We start from the raw sequence: 20,970 nt of genomic DNA, 5'->3' as shown, positions 1-20,970 counted from the left end.
TTATTTAGATTTGTAGCATATTAATTTGTTCACTTATTTTCCAAACATTTCAAAGCTTCCACCCTGGACCAGACACTAGGTTGAACACAGAAGATAAAGAGCTGAATAAGACATGATCATTTTCTTAAAACATTCATGTGCTAAAATAAAATAATAATTTTAATGTGTTTAAGAATGTGCTAGGGACACCCAGGTGGCTCAGTTGGTTCAGCGTCCAACTTCCGCTCAGGTCATGATCTCGCGGTTCATGGGTTCAAGCCTTGAGTTGAGCTCTGTGCTGACAGCTCAGAGCCTGAAGCCTGTTCAGATTCTGTGTGTGTGTGTCTCTCTCTCTGCCCCTCCCCTGCTCGTGTTCTATCTCTCTCTCTCTCAAAAATAAACAAACATTAAAATTTTTTTAATAAAAAAATAATGTGCTAAAGATTCCCCAGTTTTTCAAGCTCTGATCACTTTTCTAAGATCAGAGAGATGAAACTTGGTGGTTTGTTGGCCTCAAAATTAGCACTCTATAAAAAAGTCTAACTTTGCCTCTCTACCACTCTGGGTTTTTTTTTTTGTTTTTTTTTTTTTTTCATCATTTCTGCCGGTGGTCTCAGCATGCCAGCACTGAATTATCTTCCTTCTTTTGTCCATCTTCTCCTGATCAATTCCTACTCCTTTCTGACACTTACCTGATGCTTTAGTTAATAGCTATGTCCTGAACACACGCCAACCTCCTCCCAGCCATCTACTGTCAAAAGGCTTCACTCCTAAGAAATGCTTCCTGGCGTTTATTCTGGTAAAAGATAGCATGCACACTGTAACAATATTAACTTTTATTTGGCAACTTCTATTCCTCCCTTGCATGCATTTTCATAATGAATCTTCTATCTATGGCTATCTGAGGAGGATGTGTTATCATTTCATTTGATATATGGAGAAATCAAGATTATGCTACCAATAAGGGTCGAGGTCAGAAAAAGAATTTCCCTGTTTCCCAAGTATACATCTTTTTCATCGCTTGATGACTGTGAGTTAAATTCATTTCAGCTTCTTTTAGCAACATTTCCCAAAGTATGTTTCTTGAGATGCTAATTGATGCTATTAAAAAAAAAGAATTCTATACAGATATGAATTTGGAAAATGATAGAAACCTTAAATGTTTTTTTCTGCTAGTACTTGAATCTTTAATGCACTAATGTGCCTTCCCAATATATAAGGCACAATATATGTTATATAGCATTTTCCAAAGGTGTTTGACCAGAGAACCACTGCTTGACAGCCTCTCCCAGGATTTGTTTTCTCTGGAATAAATCTGAGGAAATGTCATGCTGGATGGAGGGAACTCTAGACCACAGCTCTAGTTCTTGTTCTATTAATTTCACTTGCCAGGAGAAATCTGAACTTGAACATTCCCCTGGTTCACTATTCAACCACAGGCCATTTATGAAATGAGTCACACATCATTTTCATCCCTTATTGAAATCTTTTCTTAAGCTTAGTCCAGCTTATGGTTCCAGGAGGCCCTCACCTTCTGGCAGAAAACCAGTCGAGTCTGTGTATACATGCCTGGGAAAATCATATTATGAAGTGATAAGAGCTTCCTCTTACTGTGTGCTTGCGTAATTTAAGGCACTGGAACAAGTACTTTTATAAGTAGTGTCTCATCTAATCCTCACACCTACCCTGGGGAGAAGGCACTGATGTGATCTCTGTTTTGCAAATGGGAATATGAAGGCTCAGTAGTACATGCATGTCCGTGAACACACAGGTAGCAATGACAAGGTTAAGTCTCATATTCAAGTCTCTCTGACTAGCGCCCATGATTTTAGCCTCATACTCTTATAGTTTGACTCATTATCAAAATATTTAGAGATAGGGGCGCCTGGGTGGCCCAGTCTGTTAAGTATATGACTCTTGATTTCGGCTCAGGTGATGATCTCACAGTTTGTGAGTTCGAGCCCCGTGTCAGGCTCTGTGCTGACAGTGCAGAACCTGCTTGAGATTCTCTCTCTCTCTCTCTCTCTGCCCTTCTCCTGCTCTCTCTCCCTCTGTCTCAAAGTAAATGAACTTAAAAAAAATAAATATTAAAAAATATTTAAAGATAGATGAACCTGGTTAAGTGAATAGAAGAATATAACAGAAGAGACAAGTGTCTGTGTCCACTTGATGATACCTATGGCTGCATTCCCAGCTCTGAGCTCAGTGTCTAGCATGTGAAAGAGGCTTAAGACATCTTTGTTGAGCAGAGATCGAATTGAATGAGAGTGAAGAGCCTTATAAGCAACTATAGAAACAATGGAACAAGTGTGAAGAAAAGCATCAATTAAACAACATAGTCTCTTCACTGCAAGCATGAGAAGAAAAATCCCATCACCCCCTGGAATTTCTGGAATGATTTTGGGAGCTGTTTGTTTCACCAGGCCATAATTTCCCTGTTGGCTTATGGAGCTAGAGAACCAGTTGCCATGGCTGGGCTGTCATCATCGCCGCTCTTTGTTGTTGCTCTATTATTACACACTGCAGTTGCAGAGGTATGAATCAGGTGTACTTACACAACCTTGAGTTTCCTGAAAGAGAATTGCCTGTTAATCATATATCAACTACTTGCCTGCCCACCTAGTAGATTTAATCTTAGATATTTGAGCAGGTGACATGTCAGCAATGTAGACAGAGGTTTTACAAGGAAACAAGTAGAAATAAGGTATAGAAATCATTTTCTAAGTAACTTATTCAATTAAAAGAGAGACAAATTATTACTGTTATGATATTATCTTCAAAGGGAAGTCCATAGGTATGTTTAGGTGTGTTTCTTACACCAAGATAAGATAATGATAATGAAATGTATGTACTGTGGGTGATGACTTAAAGAAGGAAATAGTAATTATCTAAGAGTATGAACAGTGCAAATAGCCAAGGAGGGAACCATTGAGTAGCCCAAGAATTAAGTTATTTGGAAAAACAAAAAGTGGTAAGAGGAAAGAGGGGGACATTTAGTTAAAGGACTTAAAACTGTTCTTTTCTGGTTCTAATCGTAAGCCTAACCAGGTGACTAAGCTCTTTCTCTCTCCTGGTCCAGGAGAAAGACCCTCACCAAGGACCCAACCATGATGGCACCCTGACCTCAGACTTCCAGCTTCCAGAACTATGAGAAATAAATGTCCACTGTTTAAGCCACCAGTCCATGATGTTTTGTTGTAGCAGTCTGTGCTAACACACCATGAAGATCGCATAAGGTAACAAGAGATGGTACCTGCCACACATTAGATGCATATTATTATTTCCTTCTTTATGAGTAATTTAAAAATGGGTGAGTACCTGATGTCTCAATTTCCTGTGCAAATACCTACCACCCTAGTGTGTGAGATGACAGATCAGGGCTAAGACAGGTGTACAAGGGGATGGAGGGCCAGCATATCTGTGTAGTAAGTGTTAAGAGACAATCTGGTTAACATCGAGGAAGGTTGTTAGCACAGCGTTTATTTTTGTTGTTGGTGGTGGTGCAGTTATTGTTTATACAATGGACAATACAGTTGTGTGCTCTTCACATCATGCAAATAAAGTATAGAATATTTGATCACACACAAAAAAAAGAGACAATCTGGTTAAAAGGGGCAACTTCTTGGCAATTTGCCTTGAAAATGCAAAGCAAGATGTTTGCTTTTGCTTAGATTCTCGCCCTCTGTGCTTGAGGGAGACTGAGGGAGACTAAAGTCCACCCTTGCCCCTAATCATCCTTAGTACTGCCACTGATGGGAGGGGGGGCATAGCTCCTAACACCAAAGTTGGTCATTAAAGTCTCTACTTGCCTTGCCTTAATCCCAATAATGTCAGTGAGTATGTTTCATGATAGGTAAATTTTGGTGTGGAGACAGCTGTGATAGTTTCATTCATTCATTCATTCATTCATTCAACAAGCAACCATGGAACACCTCTACTGAAGGAACTGTCTGTCCTTCAAGGAACTCAAAATGTGAATCTGGGAGTCACCTCTGGATTCTAGAACCCATGCTCAGGCTCCATTCCACTATCATAGACGTTTCACTTACATTGTGAGTCGTGTACTGTAAAACAATCTCACACTTCTTTCTAAACCCCTCACTTCAGCCAATGGTAAGTGAGGTAAGTCCACTATGGTAAGAGCAGGAGCAGAAGTGGAATTCCGAGACCCAATTCCACAGTCATTGCTGAGAGTTAAGTACTTCAGCTACCACCCCCTCTCCTCATGAAGTAGTCATTATCTGAGGATAAGAATGGGTTTCTTCTTTACTTTTAATTCAAAGCCACTAGTGTGCTACAATGTGAAACATATTTCAATGAAACATATTTACTGGGTGTTAGGCACATTACAGAAGACCGGTTAAGTGTCTCCACCTTCTTGGAGCTTGCTGTCTCAATAAATACTCCTGATAAAGCATTTGGGGTTAGTGGGGAGAAGGCCTTAGACTTCCCTTCAGGACGCAGTGACAGCTATCAGTCGGTCATTAGTGATGGAGTGCAGCGCTGGGTTAGACATTAACCAACAGCTTAGGTTGTTCTAGAGAGATTTTTCTATTGTACTTTGAATGGAAACAAAAGAAACTCCATTTTTGCTAATGGGAACAAGGCTACTTTCCTGTAGCCCGGGTGGTGGGGGGTGGTGTGTAATGGATCTAAGTTTAGCCCGCTTTGAACTTGGGCGCTTTCCCCACTGCTTGGAGAACGCCCCTGAGGGTGTGGTGTCTGAGCTTCTCCCAGGCCCCAGCGCAGGGTAGCCGCTGCTCAGAGGGCACCTCCTCGGCGGGTGAGAGGTCCCTGACGGCCGCTAGAGGGAGCCAGCGCCCGACACAGCGGCGGCGGTGACCTGGGCCTCCTTCCCCTTCTGGCTTAGTAGTAGCTCAGGGGGGATTTAGAATGCCCTGGAAAACAAAGCAGTGAAATCAAAGATGGGTCGCCACATGAAATGCTGGACTCCAGTTAAATTTGAATTTCAGATAAACAATAAATGTAAATGATAAATTATTGTCTTAAATGGAGATTTAACTGAGTGTCCTGTACTTTTTCTTCGCTAAATCTGGCAACCATAATTAAAGAACAAAGGGACCCTGGGAAGACTGAAAGTCCTTCTAAGGGATGGGGGCGGGGGGAGGGAGACAATTTTTCCTACTTACGTGTTACTTGAATCTAGAACAAAATTTTACATCCTTTGGACTGGAAAATGTTGCTTTCTTCACAGTTGCAGAAAAGCAGTGATGTGGCCCATGGCCTCTGCTGGGAGAGGCATGAGGAGCTGCCCTCTACTCCAAACACCTCCTGCATTGTCTTCTCCAAGGGTGGATGCGCCATTGAAGTCCTTTCTAAGTTCAGGACTTTCTCCTAAAGATGTGTTCCTTTGAGAGAATGTCTTAGCTCAGGCCGCCATAACAAAATAGTACCGCGGGGGGGGGGGGGGGGGGGGGGGGGTTCAAACCATAGTCAATTATTTCTTACAGTTCAGGAGGCTGGAAATCCAAGATCAGAGTGACAGAATGGTTGGGTTCTTGGTGAGGACCTTCTCCCTGATTTGCAGAAGGCTACCCTACTGTATCCTAAAATGGTGGAGGGAAAGCTTTCTGTTCTCCATGTGCCCTTGTAAAGGCGTCAGTCACATCATGTGATCTCCCTTCTCATGATCTTATCTAAACCTGATTAAACTTCCAAAGGCCTCACCTCCAAATACCATAGCAGTGGGGTTAGGGCTTCATCCTATGGATTTGGGGAGGCCATAAACATTCCGTTCATTGCAGAGAAGAGTATAAGCTCTGTCAATGAAAACTTCCTGAAGGATTGCTTGGCCACTTTTGGAAATTAGTACCAGACCAGAAAAGGAAATAGATCGAAAGTTCAGGTTGAAAGGTAATAGGCAAGGAAGGGCCCAAGACATCAAGACAAATATGAGGATCCCAGAAGAGGGGAGGGTTGGGCTGCAGTTGCTACGTTTATAGTTCACTATTTTGTCCAGGGCTGGAGCCCTTTCAAAGGACACATTTAGAATCTGAAGAGGTCGTTCATACCAAATTAAAAAAATGACTTCCAGTCGCCTTGAATGTATGATCATGATTGCTATTCACGGCAATGATAGTATTCTCAGACTGAATAAACTCAATCAATCACAAGGAGCATTTTTATTTCTCCTGATAGTTGGAACGGAGTTCTAACGTCCTTTGTGTCCTAATAAAAGTGAAAGTAATCACAAGGGGCTGTGCTCACCATCAGCCCACACGTCTCCCTAAGCTTTTTGTCTTGCCTGCTTCTCCCATTCAGAGGCGACAAAGGTATGAGGAATACTGAGAAGGTTCTTATATGGCTCACAAAAGGAAGTATTCCTCTTTTGATTCCTTTTCCTCCAAGGTCGATATCAAGAAAAGAGCTCTTAATTGCTGACAGAGGCTGCCTTAGAATCCGAGAGGACACTAAAATTACTGACCTTGAAGACACAAGCATTCTCCTGCAGTCCTGGAGGTTTCAAAAAAAATTTTTTTAAGATGATGATATTGATATTAAATTAAATCAGCAGGGGGCACAATTTCTTCACCATGTGTTAGGCTTCGTTTTTTGATTAGAAAGAAAACCTGAAATGTTTCTTTGTACTGTTTTGAATCGGTGTTATCTGATATATCTGATAATTCAAATAGCAAAATGTCATGTAGATATTCATTTTCCACAGAAGAAGGCAAACTGAGCCATCCAAAGGGGGCTGACAAATGATCTGACAGTGCCCAGCTAATTCTATCATTTTGGCATTAGCAATTCTTATTTTTAAAAATAGACAATCAGAGGGTGGGCATGTTCAGCACTGTAAACACAAGCATTACAGCTGAACCTGTTGCCTGTAGTTAAAGTTTCTCCTTAGAAACTCCCAGCCTCGTGGTAACCCCTGTTTTCTGGGCAACTAGAAAATTAGTAGGAAGATTTCATCAAGAATTGTAGCAGTTACTTTCAGGGGCTGTGTTTTGCAGATGTCTTGCTCATCTTGAAACGGTTTGCACATTCCTAATACCTCAAAATCAGATGTATTATATTCTCTGACTTGGTAGAAAGGAATAGAAATCAATGCACTGGTCTCATACTGTTCCCATATGTGTGACGTGGAACGAGATGGCAGTACCCAGGTGTCAGCTCCTGCATTGGTACTTGGCTCTGACTCAGTGCCCTCTTGGATTAATCACTATTTCTCCTGGCATTCATTTTATTATCTTTGAAAAGAGAAACAGAGTATACCTATCACACGGGAATATTTTTTTTTATTATATGAAATTAATTGTCAAATTGGTTTCCATACAACACCCAGTGCTCATCCCAAAAGGTGCCCTCCTCAATACCCATCACCCCCCCCCCATCCCCCATCAGCCGTCAGTTTGTTCTCAGTTTTTAAGAGTCTCTTATGCTTTGGCTCTCTCCCACTCTAACCTCTTTTGTTTTCTTTTTTTTCCTTCCGCTCCCCCATGGGTTCCTGTTAAGTTTCTCAGGATCCACATAAGAGGGAACACATATGGTATCTGTCTTTCTCTGTATGGCTTATTTCACTTAGCATAACACTCTCCAGTTCCATCCACGTTGCTACAAAGGGCCATATTTCATTCTTTCTCATTGCCACGTAGTACTCCATTGTCACACGGGAATATTAGGAAGATTCCGGAAATCTTATCACAAAAGCATTACCCAGAGTTCTTCAACATTATTATTATTAAATACAGTATTAATAACAGCCAAAACTTACACAAAACTTACTCTGTTTTAGGCTTTGTTTCTTTGCATTTATCAACTCCTCAAAATCTTCTTCAGAGAGGTTAAGAAGCTTACCCAAATTCACTGATGTAGTAAGAGGTGAGGCAGAGATAAAAAGACATAGAATCTGGCTCCAAAACCTGTGTGCAAAATGTAAGATTTTAAAATTATGACTTAATTTTTGGAATAAGTAATAATTCACAGGTTTTAAAAATGAGAATGGCATGCGATGAGAAGTTCTGCTTCCACTCTACCCGCCCTGTTCTCTGATCTCCTCCCTCCCCTCGAAGTATACACCTTCAGTACTTTATGCAATTATAAACAAAAATAAAACAGGGTGCCTAAGTGGCTCACTCAGTTGAGTGTCTGACTCTTGATTTCAGCTCTGGTCATGATCTCACAGCTTGTAGGATCGAGCCCCATGTTGGGCTCTGTGCTGATAGTGCAGAACTGAACCTGCTTGGGATTCTCTCTCTCTCTCTCTCTCTCTCTCTCTCATTTTCTGTGCCCCTCCCCCATTCATGTGCACACACACTCTCTCTTTTTGTCTCAAAAGTAAACATTTAAAAAAATAAACAAAAATAAATTTACCCTCCCTTTTATGACACCACAGGCATCCCAGTGTGTTCACTATTGTGAATTTTGCCTTTCCACTCAACCATCTGTCCTGGATGCCTTCCTCCAGCACAACAGAGAAGGGAACCTCACTCTTTCCCAGCTGTATGGATTCTGTTGTGAGACGTTCCATGGTTGACGTCACCAATCCTCCATTTATGGAAACGGGCTGCTTCTCTTCTTATGCTCTTACAGTCAATACCACAATGTAGCACTTGTGCATATGCCACCTTGTAGCTGTGCAGGCACTTCTGTAGGATCAGTTTCCAGAAGTATGAGATCTGGGTTAGAGTGAGGAAACATTTCTAATGTTGCATAGTTACCACCACATGGCCCTTCTAGGGACCGTGCCATTTGCATTCTACCAGAAATGCCTATTTCCCTACAGCTTTACTAACAGAGAGGGTGTTGTTGAACTTCTGAATGTTTGCCAGTATGATGGATGAGGATGGCATCCCAGTATAGTTTTCATTAGCATTTAAAAAGTTATGGATAAGATTGAACATCTTTACGTTGGTTTAAGTTTTCCTTTATTATTTTTTTTAAATTTATTTATTTTGAGAGAGCGAGAGAGGGTGCACGTGCAGGTACTCATGTTGGGAACAGGGGAGGGGCAGAGAGAGAGGGAGAGAGAGAATCCCATGCAGGGATTCTCCTTGTGGGCTCCATCTCACGACGTGAACAGTGACATCATGACCTGAGCCCAAATCAAGAGTTGGATGCTCGACCAACTGGGCCCCCCAAGCTCCCCTAAGGTTTCCTTTATACTTCTTTTTACATGATCTGTCTGTCCATGTCCTTGCCTGGTTATGTTTTGTCTTGTTGATCTTTTTCATCTCAATTTTTTTAGGAGTTTTTAATGTTAGAAAAATAAACCATTTTTACATGATAGGAGTTGCAAATATTTTTCTTGGTTTGCATTTGCTTTTTACTTTGCTAACCTCTTTTTGGAGACCATGAATGCATTTTTAATTTTTTGAGAGTTTCAATGAAGATATGGGGCTTCAATTTGTAGGTTGTTAATTATTCAAGTTTGTAATTTTATTCAGTAAAAATATGTTGAGAACTTACTACTGTGCTTCCCAATTTGTCCGAAGTGTTTGGAACAAAACTACTCCCCTGGATAAGTTCCTAACCTGGTTGGTTAGTCAGGGCTAAGTAAATAATTCCAGCGTGTCAGTCAGTGGTAACAGTTAAATCAGAAATATGAAGAAGGGCTGTAAGACTACAGATGGTTTGACTAGCTTTGAGAATTCTATGAAAGATTTTGTAAAGAAAGTTATTGGTAAGCAGGGTCTTGAGGGATCTGTAGGGGTTTGACAGGTGAAAGAGAATGCAAAGCTTATATACCTGTACCCTAGCTCTTGAGGGAGTAGGTCCAATGTTAGCATTTGGAAAACTCTTTCCCCTCCAGACCAGATGGGTTGCCTTTCCTTGTACCAATTTGCCAAAATACAAGTAATAATCCCAACTATTTCTTAAGAGAGGATATAGTACTCTTACTTGAAGGAAACTTATTATGTTTGATTTTCTGCAAAGTTAAGTTTGTGGTGGCTTCAGACTCTAGATGTCCACCTAATGTCATTCTCTTCTAAGCATTTGATGTTAAGTCTGGTATTTCACCTCTAGAATAAAGAAAAGAGAAGGATTTCAGAAACTGGTGTATCTTAAGTTCTTGATTGTGACAACTCTAATAGTTTTTTCTTTTAGGTTAGTCTTACGGTTTCTGCAGAACTGGAAGTTGTTTTCGTAATACCCCCAATCGTCTCTTCATTTGCCAGTTCAAGTATGAGATACAATTGACATGCAAGCAAGGGAAGAATGGGGTCAGCTACTGACTGGTCTTTGGGAGCTGGGAAGCTAGGACTCGCTACATTAGTTCAAGTGGCAGGCACAACTGTTGTCCACCCAAACTATCCTCCCTTTGTGTCTCCCCTATGGAACTCCTGTCCAGTGCAGAGAGGCAGGGAAGCAGCTCAGGAGTGTATTGTGACTAATCTGGTCTAGTCTGGACCAATCATACCAATCTAGTTCTTTTCTTTCAAAACTGGATATCTCGTCTCCCTTAAGCCCAGGGTGGTGTGACCCTGTTAGGGTCAATAATACACAGAAGAAAGGGGGGGGCAGGTTTTGAGAAAGCTTTGCTTTCCTGAAAAAATAAAACCAGGCAGATAGTTGATCTGCTTTCACTGCTTCAACCTGCCTTGAAATAAGATGTGATGCCTAGAACCACAGCAGCCATCCTTTGGCCAAGAAGCCTGAAGAATTTTTGCACAGACATGTTGCTGACTTAACATGGCAGTTGCCTATGTCCAGTGGAGGAAAATAAACTTTTCTTTTTCTTTTCTTCTCTTTGCTTTGCTTTGCTTTTCTTTGCTTTTCTCTTCTTTTCTTTTCTGTCTTTTGAAAGAGAGAGAAAGACAGAGAAAATAGGAGGGGCAGAGAGAGAGGGAGAGAAAGAGAATCCCAAGCAGGCTCTGCACTCAGTGAAGACCCAAACTCAGGGCTTGAACTCAACAAACTGTGAGATCATGACCAGAGACGAAATCAAGAGTCAGATGCTCAAGTGACTGAGCCACCCAGGCGCTCTGAACATTCTCCTTTTCTTAATCTATTGTTGGTCAGGCTTTCCTTGAAGCAAACAGTCACTAAGGGGCAGCGCGGCCACTTACAACACTACCAGGTTGGCTTGCCACACTTCTACAGATTCAGCCGAGAAGGAGACCACAGACCCAGTCTATTGAACAAAGAGCATAGACAAGAGCAGAGTGGCGTCAGCCACCTGCACCCCCTGTCCCACTGGCCCATGCCAAACCAGAAAGGCCAAGCGATGCGCAGCACAGGCAGTGGGTGCTGTTGCAGTCCACAATCACCCCACTAGAAAGAGTTCCTGTGGCTTCCTGGGAATATTTATTTCCTCTCACAAATTGGATTCTGGGGATGACATAATTCTTACCCACTTCAAATATGTGATACATGTCTCTCTCTGCTTCTTTTTAAGGTGTTAATGGTTTTTCACTGTGTGGCTGTTTCTATGCTCATATTTATACTCCATATTTGCTTTTTTTAATAGTTGTTATTAAACATCACATCTGTGGGACCCTAGGAAAATAGTATAGGCATAGTCTAAAACAGATCAAGCAAAGTTTGCCTTTACTTTGGCCTCTACGTTTCAATTTTCAGGGTTCTCATGATGCTTACCAGTATCTAAATTTTATGTGTATCACTGGTAATAAAATTGCAGAACTAAAGTGCCCAACCTCTCCTCGGTCCTACAGTGCTTTCTGCAATTAGGAGAATCTTAAAACACACTGTAAGGGCAAGTGTGGTGGAAGGCCTTTTCTGGAAATGGAAGCTAGCATCCCCAGGTAAACTTATCTCTTCGCTGTTAAATGCCATAAATTTTCATTAGGTGATCAACAGAAATGGCATGATTGCTCAGGAGCTCAACCCTGGTATTTAAATTTCTTCTCCTCAACTTTAATGAGGGCATATATCAGAGCAGTAGAGTGGGGTGACATTTACAACACTGCCACTCCATTCTGTGATTAGACACACATCATTCAGAGGTTGGGCTTCAGACTAGTGGTAGTTCCAACGTGTTCTAAACAGCAGTCGTGGTAATTACAAAACTTACAATGAGAAATAACAAATAATATCTTGTTTTTCAACCTGCACTTCGATTAGCAGTAGCATCACATAGCTGGAAGCGTGGCAGGGGGTTCTGCTATATGTCGCTCCCTGAACACAGGAGTGGGAGGGAGAGGAGGGCCTTCTAGCAGATGAAGAAATAGAGAAGAAATTCAGGAGTTGGGAGGACACCACAGGAAAAGATAAAAACCACAGAACATAAGTATATTAATCAGGGTTCTCCTCAAAGCATTAAATAAGGTCTTGTTAAAAGATCAATCTGTGACCTTCATTTGTAAGTTTTGGTAAATTCATAAAGCTTGAGCCTCACTCAGCCTTTAGGTCAAGATATATCCATGTGTCTTGATCCAAATTCCAGAAACAGGAGAAAATTCAGAATCTCAAGTGTGCTGTATGTTTTACCACGTAGCTATCAATGTTTCTTAGAACTCTAAGAAAACTGATCTATCCAAAGAAATTTTGTGATAACTGAGTTTTCTTTTTTAAGTTTTTTCAAATCTTTATTTATTTTTGAGAGGGAGAGAGACAGAGTGCAAACGGGGGAGGAACAGAGACAGAGGGAGACACAAAATCCAAAGCAGGTTCCAGGCTCTGAGCTGTTAGCACAGAGCCAGACGTGGAGCTTGAACTCACGAACCACGAGTTTATGACCTGAGCTGAAGTCAGACGCTTAACCGGCTGAGCCACCCAGGTGCCACTGTGATAACTGAGTTCTAACACTGTTTCATTCTATTGCTGGACATTTAGATCTAGACAAATTTCATCATAGTTGAGACAAAATTCTTTAAATTTGACAAATATTTCAACTGGTGATCCGTCAGGCAAAAGCCATGGCCAATCTTTGGACTGCCAGACAGGACCCTGTATGACAAATGGTACAACCTGGTGCCCCCGACTCTTGAGGCATGTGCTTAAGGAGCCGGCTGCTTAAGGGTTCACTTAAGTGAACTGCTACTCTATAAGGAACTCAGCCCTTTGGCTGCATCTGCTCTTTTCTACTCGGAATCATAGTTTCATTTTCTCGTTGGCAGCCTTGTTTTCCTTTTCACCTGATGTGACAAATTCAGAGACTGTAGAAGGTCTTTTGCATTAAGCATGGTGTTTAAAGAGATAGTAGGTGCTTAATTTATGATCATGGGTGCTAAAGATTCTTTTGTCTCGTTTGGTGGAAGCCTGATTTGAGAAACCGGTCTCAGAACTGGCTGTGTTCAGGAGTCTGGGTCTTATGGGCAGATGAGTCATCCTCTGTTACAGATTTCAGTGGCCTTCCCTTCCCTGGTAGGTACCACAACATCATTTTGGAAGACTTCCATTTCTTCTTTTCCTTTGAACGTCTCCTGGTCATATCTGTTATAGGCAGCTGGGACAGGCTATTTGGTATACAACATGGGATCTACAGATACTATATTTGGGATAAGGTATATTTCATTCTTCTCTGGCCTTTACAGATTGAAGAATTGCAAAAGTATTCTTGGAAACAGTTTACTGTATTTCTGATCCTACCCCCAATTCTGCTGATGATATATCTTGGGCCATAGTTACCTCAACATCCCCCCAGAGCCTCTGTTTCAGGGCAGCCACATCATCATCTACATCAATCTCGATTGCAGATCTTTTCTTAGCCTTGACTTTGCAGCAATTTTTTTTCCCACTGACACAGCTTCAGACAAAGACTGATCTGTTCAGCTTGTACAATCCTTCCTTTTGGCCCCTCCAAACCAGCAGCCAATCTCTCTTTATCAAGGTCCACACATTCTTCATCTTCAGTTCACAGTTTCTTTGCTTCTCCTACAACATCCCCTCATTTTAACTTGAACACATCCCTGAGGACCTATTTCTAGGGGTGCCCTTCTGTCCATCCTTGCTGAAGTTAATGTTTCGCCGTGAGTTATCCAAGAACATCTCCTCAGTCAGGGCCTCTAACCACAGCAATGGTTTCAGTAGCCTCAGTAGGGCATCAACAGTAGGATGCGAAAAGCACACATTGTTCAGTATGAATAAGGTAGAATCCAGTGTGCGATGTTCTCTGGTTTGCCTTCCTTTCCGGTCTCCCAGACTACGTAACTGATCTTGATGTTCTGGGGTTACTAGAATGCCTGACAGTCACTTTGTCTTCCTTCACAACAATCTCCTTTTCTGGGTGCTGTGCTGTTGTACGATGGTGGGTACATGTGTCCCCCACCTCTCTGCCATCTCTGATAGCAGATGTGGCATCGGCCCCTCAAATCTCTGAGGATCCCACACTATAAGGCCTCATAAGGGCATATGAGATCATCTTAACCGGGCCTTTCCACCCTTAATGTCTTTTTTTGGTAATAGCTGGGTCCAGCGTGCACATCTACAATACACATCCCCATCAAGAGGGATTTTCTTATAGTTTCACACTTATGTTCAAAATTGGCCCCCTGTTTTTTTTTTTTTTCTTTACTGATAGTACTACTCAGTTGGTGAGGCTTTTAACCAGTCATTCTGCATTTTTCTCTTTCGTTTCCACTCCATATCTAACCCAACCAGAAATCCTGTCTCTGGAAGATTTCTGTAATAATCCCCTAACTGGTTTTCCTATTTCTAGTTTCAGCCTCCTCCTCCTCCTTGCACCCCACACCTCCATCTAGTCTCCAAACTGCAGCCAGATCATTCTTTTAAAAGGCACATTGGATCGTGTCACTGTCTTGCAATAACCTCCAGTCACATCACTGGCGTTTAGAACCAACCCAGAGTCTTCTCTGGGACCTCCAAGCCCTGCATGATTGTGTCCCTGGCTATCTCTCTGAACCTAGTTCACAGACCTGACCCCTGGCTCACTCTGCTTATCACACTGCTTCTTTGCTGGTTCTTATATGCCAACTGAGGACCTGCCTCAGGTCCTTTGTTCTTGCTGTTCCATTAGCCTGGAATGCTTCCTCTAGGCAGCTGCTTCCTCAGTTTATCTGCTTTCCCGCTCAGAGTCACCTCTCCCCTTGAGAACCCTATCTGAAATATCACTCCCATCCCCTCACCCTCCTTTATTCTTCATTGTAGCATTTATGGTTATTCAGTATCATATTATATATTTCTTATTGATTTGTTTATGGTTCCTGCCTAACAAACAAAGACCCCTGAGCACAGGCAGTCTGCTTTGTGGTCTGCAGGGTCCCCCTCACCTAAAAGGATACATATTTGTTGAATGAATGCTAGATGGGGAAACTGGAACTTAAGACAAACTATCCTTATTTTCCTGTTTTTTCCAGGACAATTTTGCCAAGGGTAAGGACAATCCAGTGTGCAAGTAATGTGGGCATACATGATCAGAAATGGACTGTAATTTGAACTCAAGTCCTGTTGTATCCCTTTGTGGCTCCCTGTTGATGGCTGCAATAAAATTTTATAATGGTCTGCCTAAAGAATCTTAAAATTAAATTCTAAATGATTTCCTCCTAGTGTTTCTGCCCTGACCACACAGAGGGTCTGCAGGAGACGATGTACTAGAATAGCGTGTGCCCAAGCTGGAATTGGTACAGCAGCATCAATATCGTGTTTGCTAACTCATGTTGCTAATGAGGACAGTTTTGGGAAGTTTCAATGACAGGCTCCTCATTTACTTCCTGAGCTGCATGTATAATGCTATCAGCCCCAGAAACAAGGTTGGTAACATCAGTGCATAAATCACTCTTCAAGTGAGCAAAGTAAATATGCTATGACTTCCGTTTACCCCATGTAACAGCAAATGAAGGAGAACATTTATTATTTACTTACTCTGATTACATCAGCTTTTGAAATTGTTCTAGTTGAACTATAAAACTCTACCAAATGTCTTAGACTGACCTACCTAGTGGAGTAGGGAAACTTATAGTGGCAGCCAGAAAACTTAGATTTGTCTCCATCACATGTGTAAGCTTGTGGGAGCAGTTTACATTCCTTCTGTTCCTTTTAATAGTAGAGGATAGTACAGTCGAAATTTTCCAGAGAGACCAGCATTTTCAGAAAACAACAACTATAATAGGATTCCCCTTTATTGAAAAAAGAAATAAGACGATTTAAAATATATAGAGAAAAAATGTTTGTGGGGGCACCTGGGTGGCTCAGTCGGTTGAGTGACCAGCTCTGGCTCAAGTCACAATCTCACAGTTTGTGAGTTCAAGCCCTACATCAGTCACTCGCTGCTGTCAGCACAGAGCCTGCTTCTGATCCTCTGTCCCTGCCCTCTCTCTGCCCCTCCTTCACTCATGCTCTCTCTCTTCAAAGACAAGTAAAAACATGAAAAAAACCCCACATATTTGTGGAACAAGATTTGACTGTCTACAAATAAATGTATAGAATAAGGAGTTTCTCTAAAGTTCTGTTTTTATGCTTTTTGCAAGTTTTCTGCATTTCTTCAGGCATAGGTCACACATATTTACTGAGCACCTACTATGATCTGCGTACCTTGTTAAACAGAGCTAGGGATGTGCGCTGTAGAGGACAGGCATGCATGTAAACATGTATTGTTTTTATAATTAAATTAAAAGAATATATTCTCTCTGATCAAAATAATCTCTGTTTTCATAAAAGTTTGAGGCAAAAAATGGAAGAAAGAATTGTCAAAATTTCAAGGAAAATCTTCTAAGCCAACAACTCAGATGACTAGATTGGTCGGGTTGCATCTACAGGGCTATTGTAGAATTGGATTGCACGAGTTCAGAAATGTTTGCAGCTTTGGAAACTGGTCTCTGATGCTCCTAGTAGTATTTATTTTAGCTGTTTGTTTGTTTGTTTGTTTGTTTGTTTGTTTAAAACCTCTTTCAAAGGGTTATATGAACTTAATAACCTCTGTGTTGCTAAGGAACAGATAGGGGTCTAGCACACCACGGGTGTGGTGAGGCCAGAGCCCTCATGCCTTCTGGAGGAAATTCTCGTTGTATATTTCTGGAAAGCAACTTGGAAAAATGCATTCTTCATCTCACATGTGGAAAAACTTTCTTAAGGTCTGGCCATACAAAAATTGAAGAAGACATTGATCTTGAAGCCTCCAGATTCTGTTTCTTAAAGATAATCTCCTCACACTTTCCTAGTGTTTAATATTCTCTGTCCACAGACAAATCTACTCCTAGGAAATCATTTTGAAACCGTGACTCACACCAAAGTTCAGGTGATTTAGGTATGTTTCTCCTTTCCCTAAGGCATTTGCCCTATCATGGCTCAACTCTTTAAACAAGGGGAATCACTTCTGAACTTCTTACTTTATCATGTTAATTGGAGATGTAGAGTACCTTTCAATTCTGACATTCTTTGCTTCTAAATGCACAGCTTAGTATTTGTGTGGATATTATGGGGCAGAAGGGAGGAAAAGCAGGGGGTGAAATTTTTTTTTGTGGAAGACCCTATTATCAGTTAGGGTGATTTTCCTTATAAGTAACAAAACACCTAACAGCATTTTATCCAATAAAGTCATTTAATTACCCAGGTAACAAGAAGTCCAGAGATGTGAGTTTCCGGAGTGGGTCAGCCGCTCAACATGGCTCAGCCACTGAGTCAGTGTCTCTGATGGACTTGTCTTCCCATCATACCTTCCCAAAGGTCTGCAGCAGCTCCAAGCATCTTATCTTCACCTAAGTGTTCAAAGACAGAAGGGTTGTCCTCATGGGCCTTTCCCCCTTTGTCTGATGGGAGACTGTCTCAAAGCTCCCCAGCAGACTCCTCTTATCGCACATTGGCCGGAACTGGGTCATTTCCACCACCTGTAGTAGCAAGGAGTTGACAGACCAATCACAAGTTTTCCCCAGGGCTAGGCATATCGAGAACTGGAACAAATTGAGATTTTGTTAGCAAGGAAGCAAAGGAAAGTGTTGCTGGAAGGCAGTCAATAGTGTCTGCCACAACCTTGGGACCACATCACCAAGGAGCTACTCTGAGCAGATCTGTGACCATGCTTGAAAATGGCTGAGTCAGAAACCCGGGCTTTCTCTAGTCCCTTCCACCTTCTAGTTCCTTCCTTGCAAATGTTCAGGTTAAGAGGGGAGGGGTGTGTGATGGAAACAGATGGTGATGTTCTAAATTAAAAGAGAAATGGGATGTTGTAGTGCTGTGTTCAACTTGTCTATTATCAAAATTTTTTGTCACACAATTTTATTCTTTAACTTGAATTTATTCTGCTGAACATCTTCTGCAAACTTGCTATAAAAACAATAGATTTTTTTTTTTTTTGGTCAGGCTGCTCTTTCACTGAAACAGTCCAGAGATGATTGTATTCACTTTTATTTTTTAAATCTCCACTTATCAAATACTAGTGTGCAAAAAACAACAACAACAACAACAAACAGATGGTATGATTTGAAGCTTCTTTTGTTGTATGCAGGCTAATGTTTTAAACATCATGCCAAAATTTGACTTGTAATTTTAAAATTGCTATTTTCCCAGGCTGAGCTTGGAATATCCTCAAATTTCTCCAACAGTGTCTCATGAAGGGAAAGCAAGATTTTTGCATGTGGGCAAATTCAAGAAAAGGACAAATGTTTAAAGGACACATTTTTTTTCAAATGAAAATTAAAATAGTTTTATTGAGGGGTACCTGGGTGGCTCAGTCAGTTAAGTGTCTGACTCTTGATTTCAGGTCAGGTCATGATCTCACAGTCCTGAGATCAAGCCCCCTGTTGGGCTTTGCTTTGGGCTCTGGCAGTGGGAGTGGAGCCTGCTTGGGATTCTCTCTCTCCCTCTCTCTCTCTGCCCCTTCCTCGCTGGCTCCCGCTCTCCCTCTCGAAATAAATAAATAAATAAATAAATAAACAAACATTAAAAAAATAGTTTTATTGATTCTAATGTAGCAAAAAGTTTCTATTTTTAGAACATATAGTACCTATGGCATCTAAAATGAATGTTAGTTTTCAAAATCTCACTTCTTTTTTAGTTATTAAAATACTGGTATCTTAACATCTTTGAAAAGAAGCAAACAGATTCATCTTTCTAATCATTCATCTTTTATAGTTGGGTAGAGTTTAGAGTTTATAAAATTTGTTCATACATGCTATTTCATGTTATCTTTCAATGAACCTGCAAAAAATATTATTTTTCCCATTTATATACGAGGAGATTGAGGATCAAAAAAATACCTTACCTAAGGTCAAAGAATGTTAGCTGTGGAGTTAGGGTTAAAATGAGGTTTTCTATCCATTGCAACTCTTACTAGTGCCTATCCTATGTCAAGAACCATTCTGACACTGGAAATAATAAAAGAATAATAATCATATCTAACCTTTATCGAGTGCCAGGCACTATCCCAAATACTTACACGTGTTGTTACCTCTAATCTTGTCAACAAATCTATGAGATGGAAACTATTAAAATTCCCTTTTTACAGATGTAGAAACAGAGGTCTCAAGACTTACATAAGGTCATCCAGATAGAAATACGGAATTGTCACTTCTTAATCATTTAACAAGCACACACCTCTCTGTGTCTAGGTTGTAGTTACCTCCTCCATGGCTGGTCAGAGACTGATCTCTGCAAGACAGAGCCACCTTTGGAAACATCGGCTGCCATGATATATGGCTGCTCTTTGCAGTACTGTTGCATTTTTTTCATGACCCTTAAGCTGCCATGATGCAAACCCAGCTCAAAGAAGTTAAGCAAAAGGGTTGTCTATTGACTCATAGAATCCAAGGGAGGGCTGAACAACCAAACCACCCACCCATGATAAGGGCAGGATGCTGCTGGTCGCGGGCGTTTCTGGAAACAGTAACTTCAGGGCTGGTTGAATGCTTGCCCTCTTTTTCTCTTATTTCTTTGTGCATGTTGGCATCATTCTTTCTTACTACCAATAGCTTTTTTTCAAATGGTAGAAATCCCAGTCACTGATACCTCATGAAATTCATCTTTTGACTTTCACCAACAGAGTCTGACTCTATTCGGTCTAGTTGGAAAAAATTCCACAGAAGGGCTCTGATTGGTCTGGCATATATAAGCCACATGTGGACCATTCATATCATGTATGAACCTGTAAGAGTTGACACGTGCAGCTGGGCAGTGTGTGTGCTTTACAAAGGTGCCTACCCAAGGGGCATGTAGGGATTGAAACAAAGCCCATTCTCTGCTCACCAAGACAGTAACCTGGGATAGGCATCATCCTAGAAGAAAAAATGCCCTTTGCTTCCTTCAGACAATGGGTTTTTCCAAGCTGGGTACCCACTGGGCTCAGCACTTTTATAAATGGAGGTATAATTGACATATAACATTATACTAGTTTCAGATGTTGTAATGATATGATATTTGTAATACTGTGAAATGATCACTCCAATAATTCTGTCACTATACATAGTTATGACAATAATTCTTCCTTGTGATAAGAACTTTTAAGATCTACTCTCTTAGCAACTTTCAAATATACAATACAGTATTATTAACTATAGTCACCATGCTGTATATTATATCCTCATCACTTATTTACTTATTTATTTATTTATTTATTTTTATCTTAGAGAGCACACAAGTGGGGGAGAGGGGCAGAGGGAGAGAGAAAGAGAAAGAGAGACAGAGAGAGAGAGAAAGAGAGAGATGGGGAGAGAATCTTAAGCAGGCTCCATACTCAGTGTAGAGCCCAACATGGGGCTTGACCCCACCACCCTGGAATCACGACCTGGGTCGACATCAAGAGTCAGATGCTCAACCGGATGAGCCACCCAGGTGCTCCACAACTTATTTATTTTATAATTAGAAATTTGTGCCTTTGACACCCTTCACTCATTTCACCTCCCAACCCTCCATTTCTGGCAATCGCCAATCTGTTCTTTGTATCTATGAATGAACATACACACACACAACTTTTTTTCCACATGGAGGCACTGATTAGGTTTGCGGTTACCCTGTGTAAAATATGACAGCTTCCGAGGAAGAAAAGGGAAGTGCTCATTTCAGAGAAAGAGGAGATGAACAACAGAACACTGAAAGGGAATTTGAGCCACTTGCAGTGCTCAAAGTTTTCTTGCTTAGTAACACACAGTGAGTGGATTTTCTGTAGAAAACTGTTTC

At 41.2% G+C, this 20,970-nt stretch overlaps 1 pseudogene; it reads right to left on the bottom strand.

Annotated features, from left to right (window-relative positions):
• Window positions 1–5,188: 5,188 nt before the first annotated feature.
• LOC122220712 lies at window positions 5,189–19,736 on the bottom strand (annotated as a pseudogene).
• Window positions 19,737–20,970: the final 1,234 nt, after the last annotated feature.

Source organism: Panthera leo, chromosome B2 (assembly GCF_018350215.1).
Source record: "Panthera leo isolate Ple1 chromosome B2, P.leo_Ple1_pat1.1, whole genome shotgun sequence".
In the NCBI taxonomy this organism is placed as follows: Eukaryota; Metazoa; Chordata; class Mammalia; order Carnivora; family Felidae; genus Panthera; species Panthera leo.
Note: the sequence above shows the minus strand (reverse complement) of the source record. Positions and strands in the feature narration are given on the sequence as shown.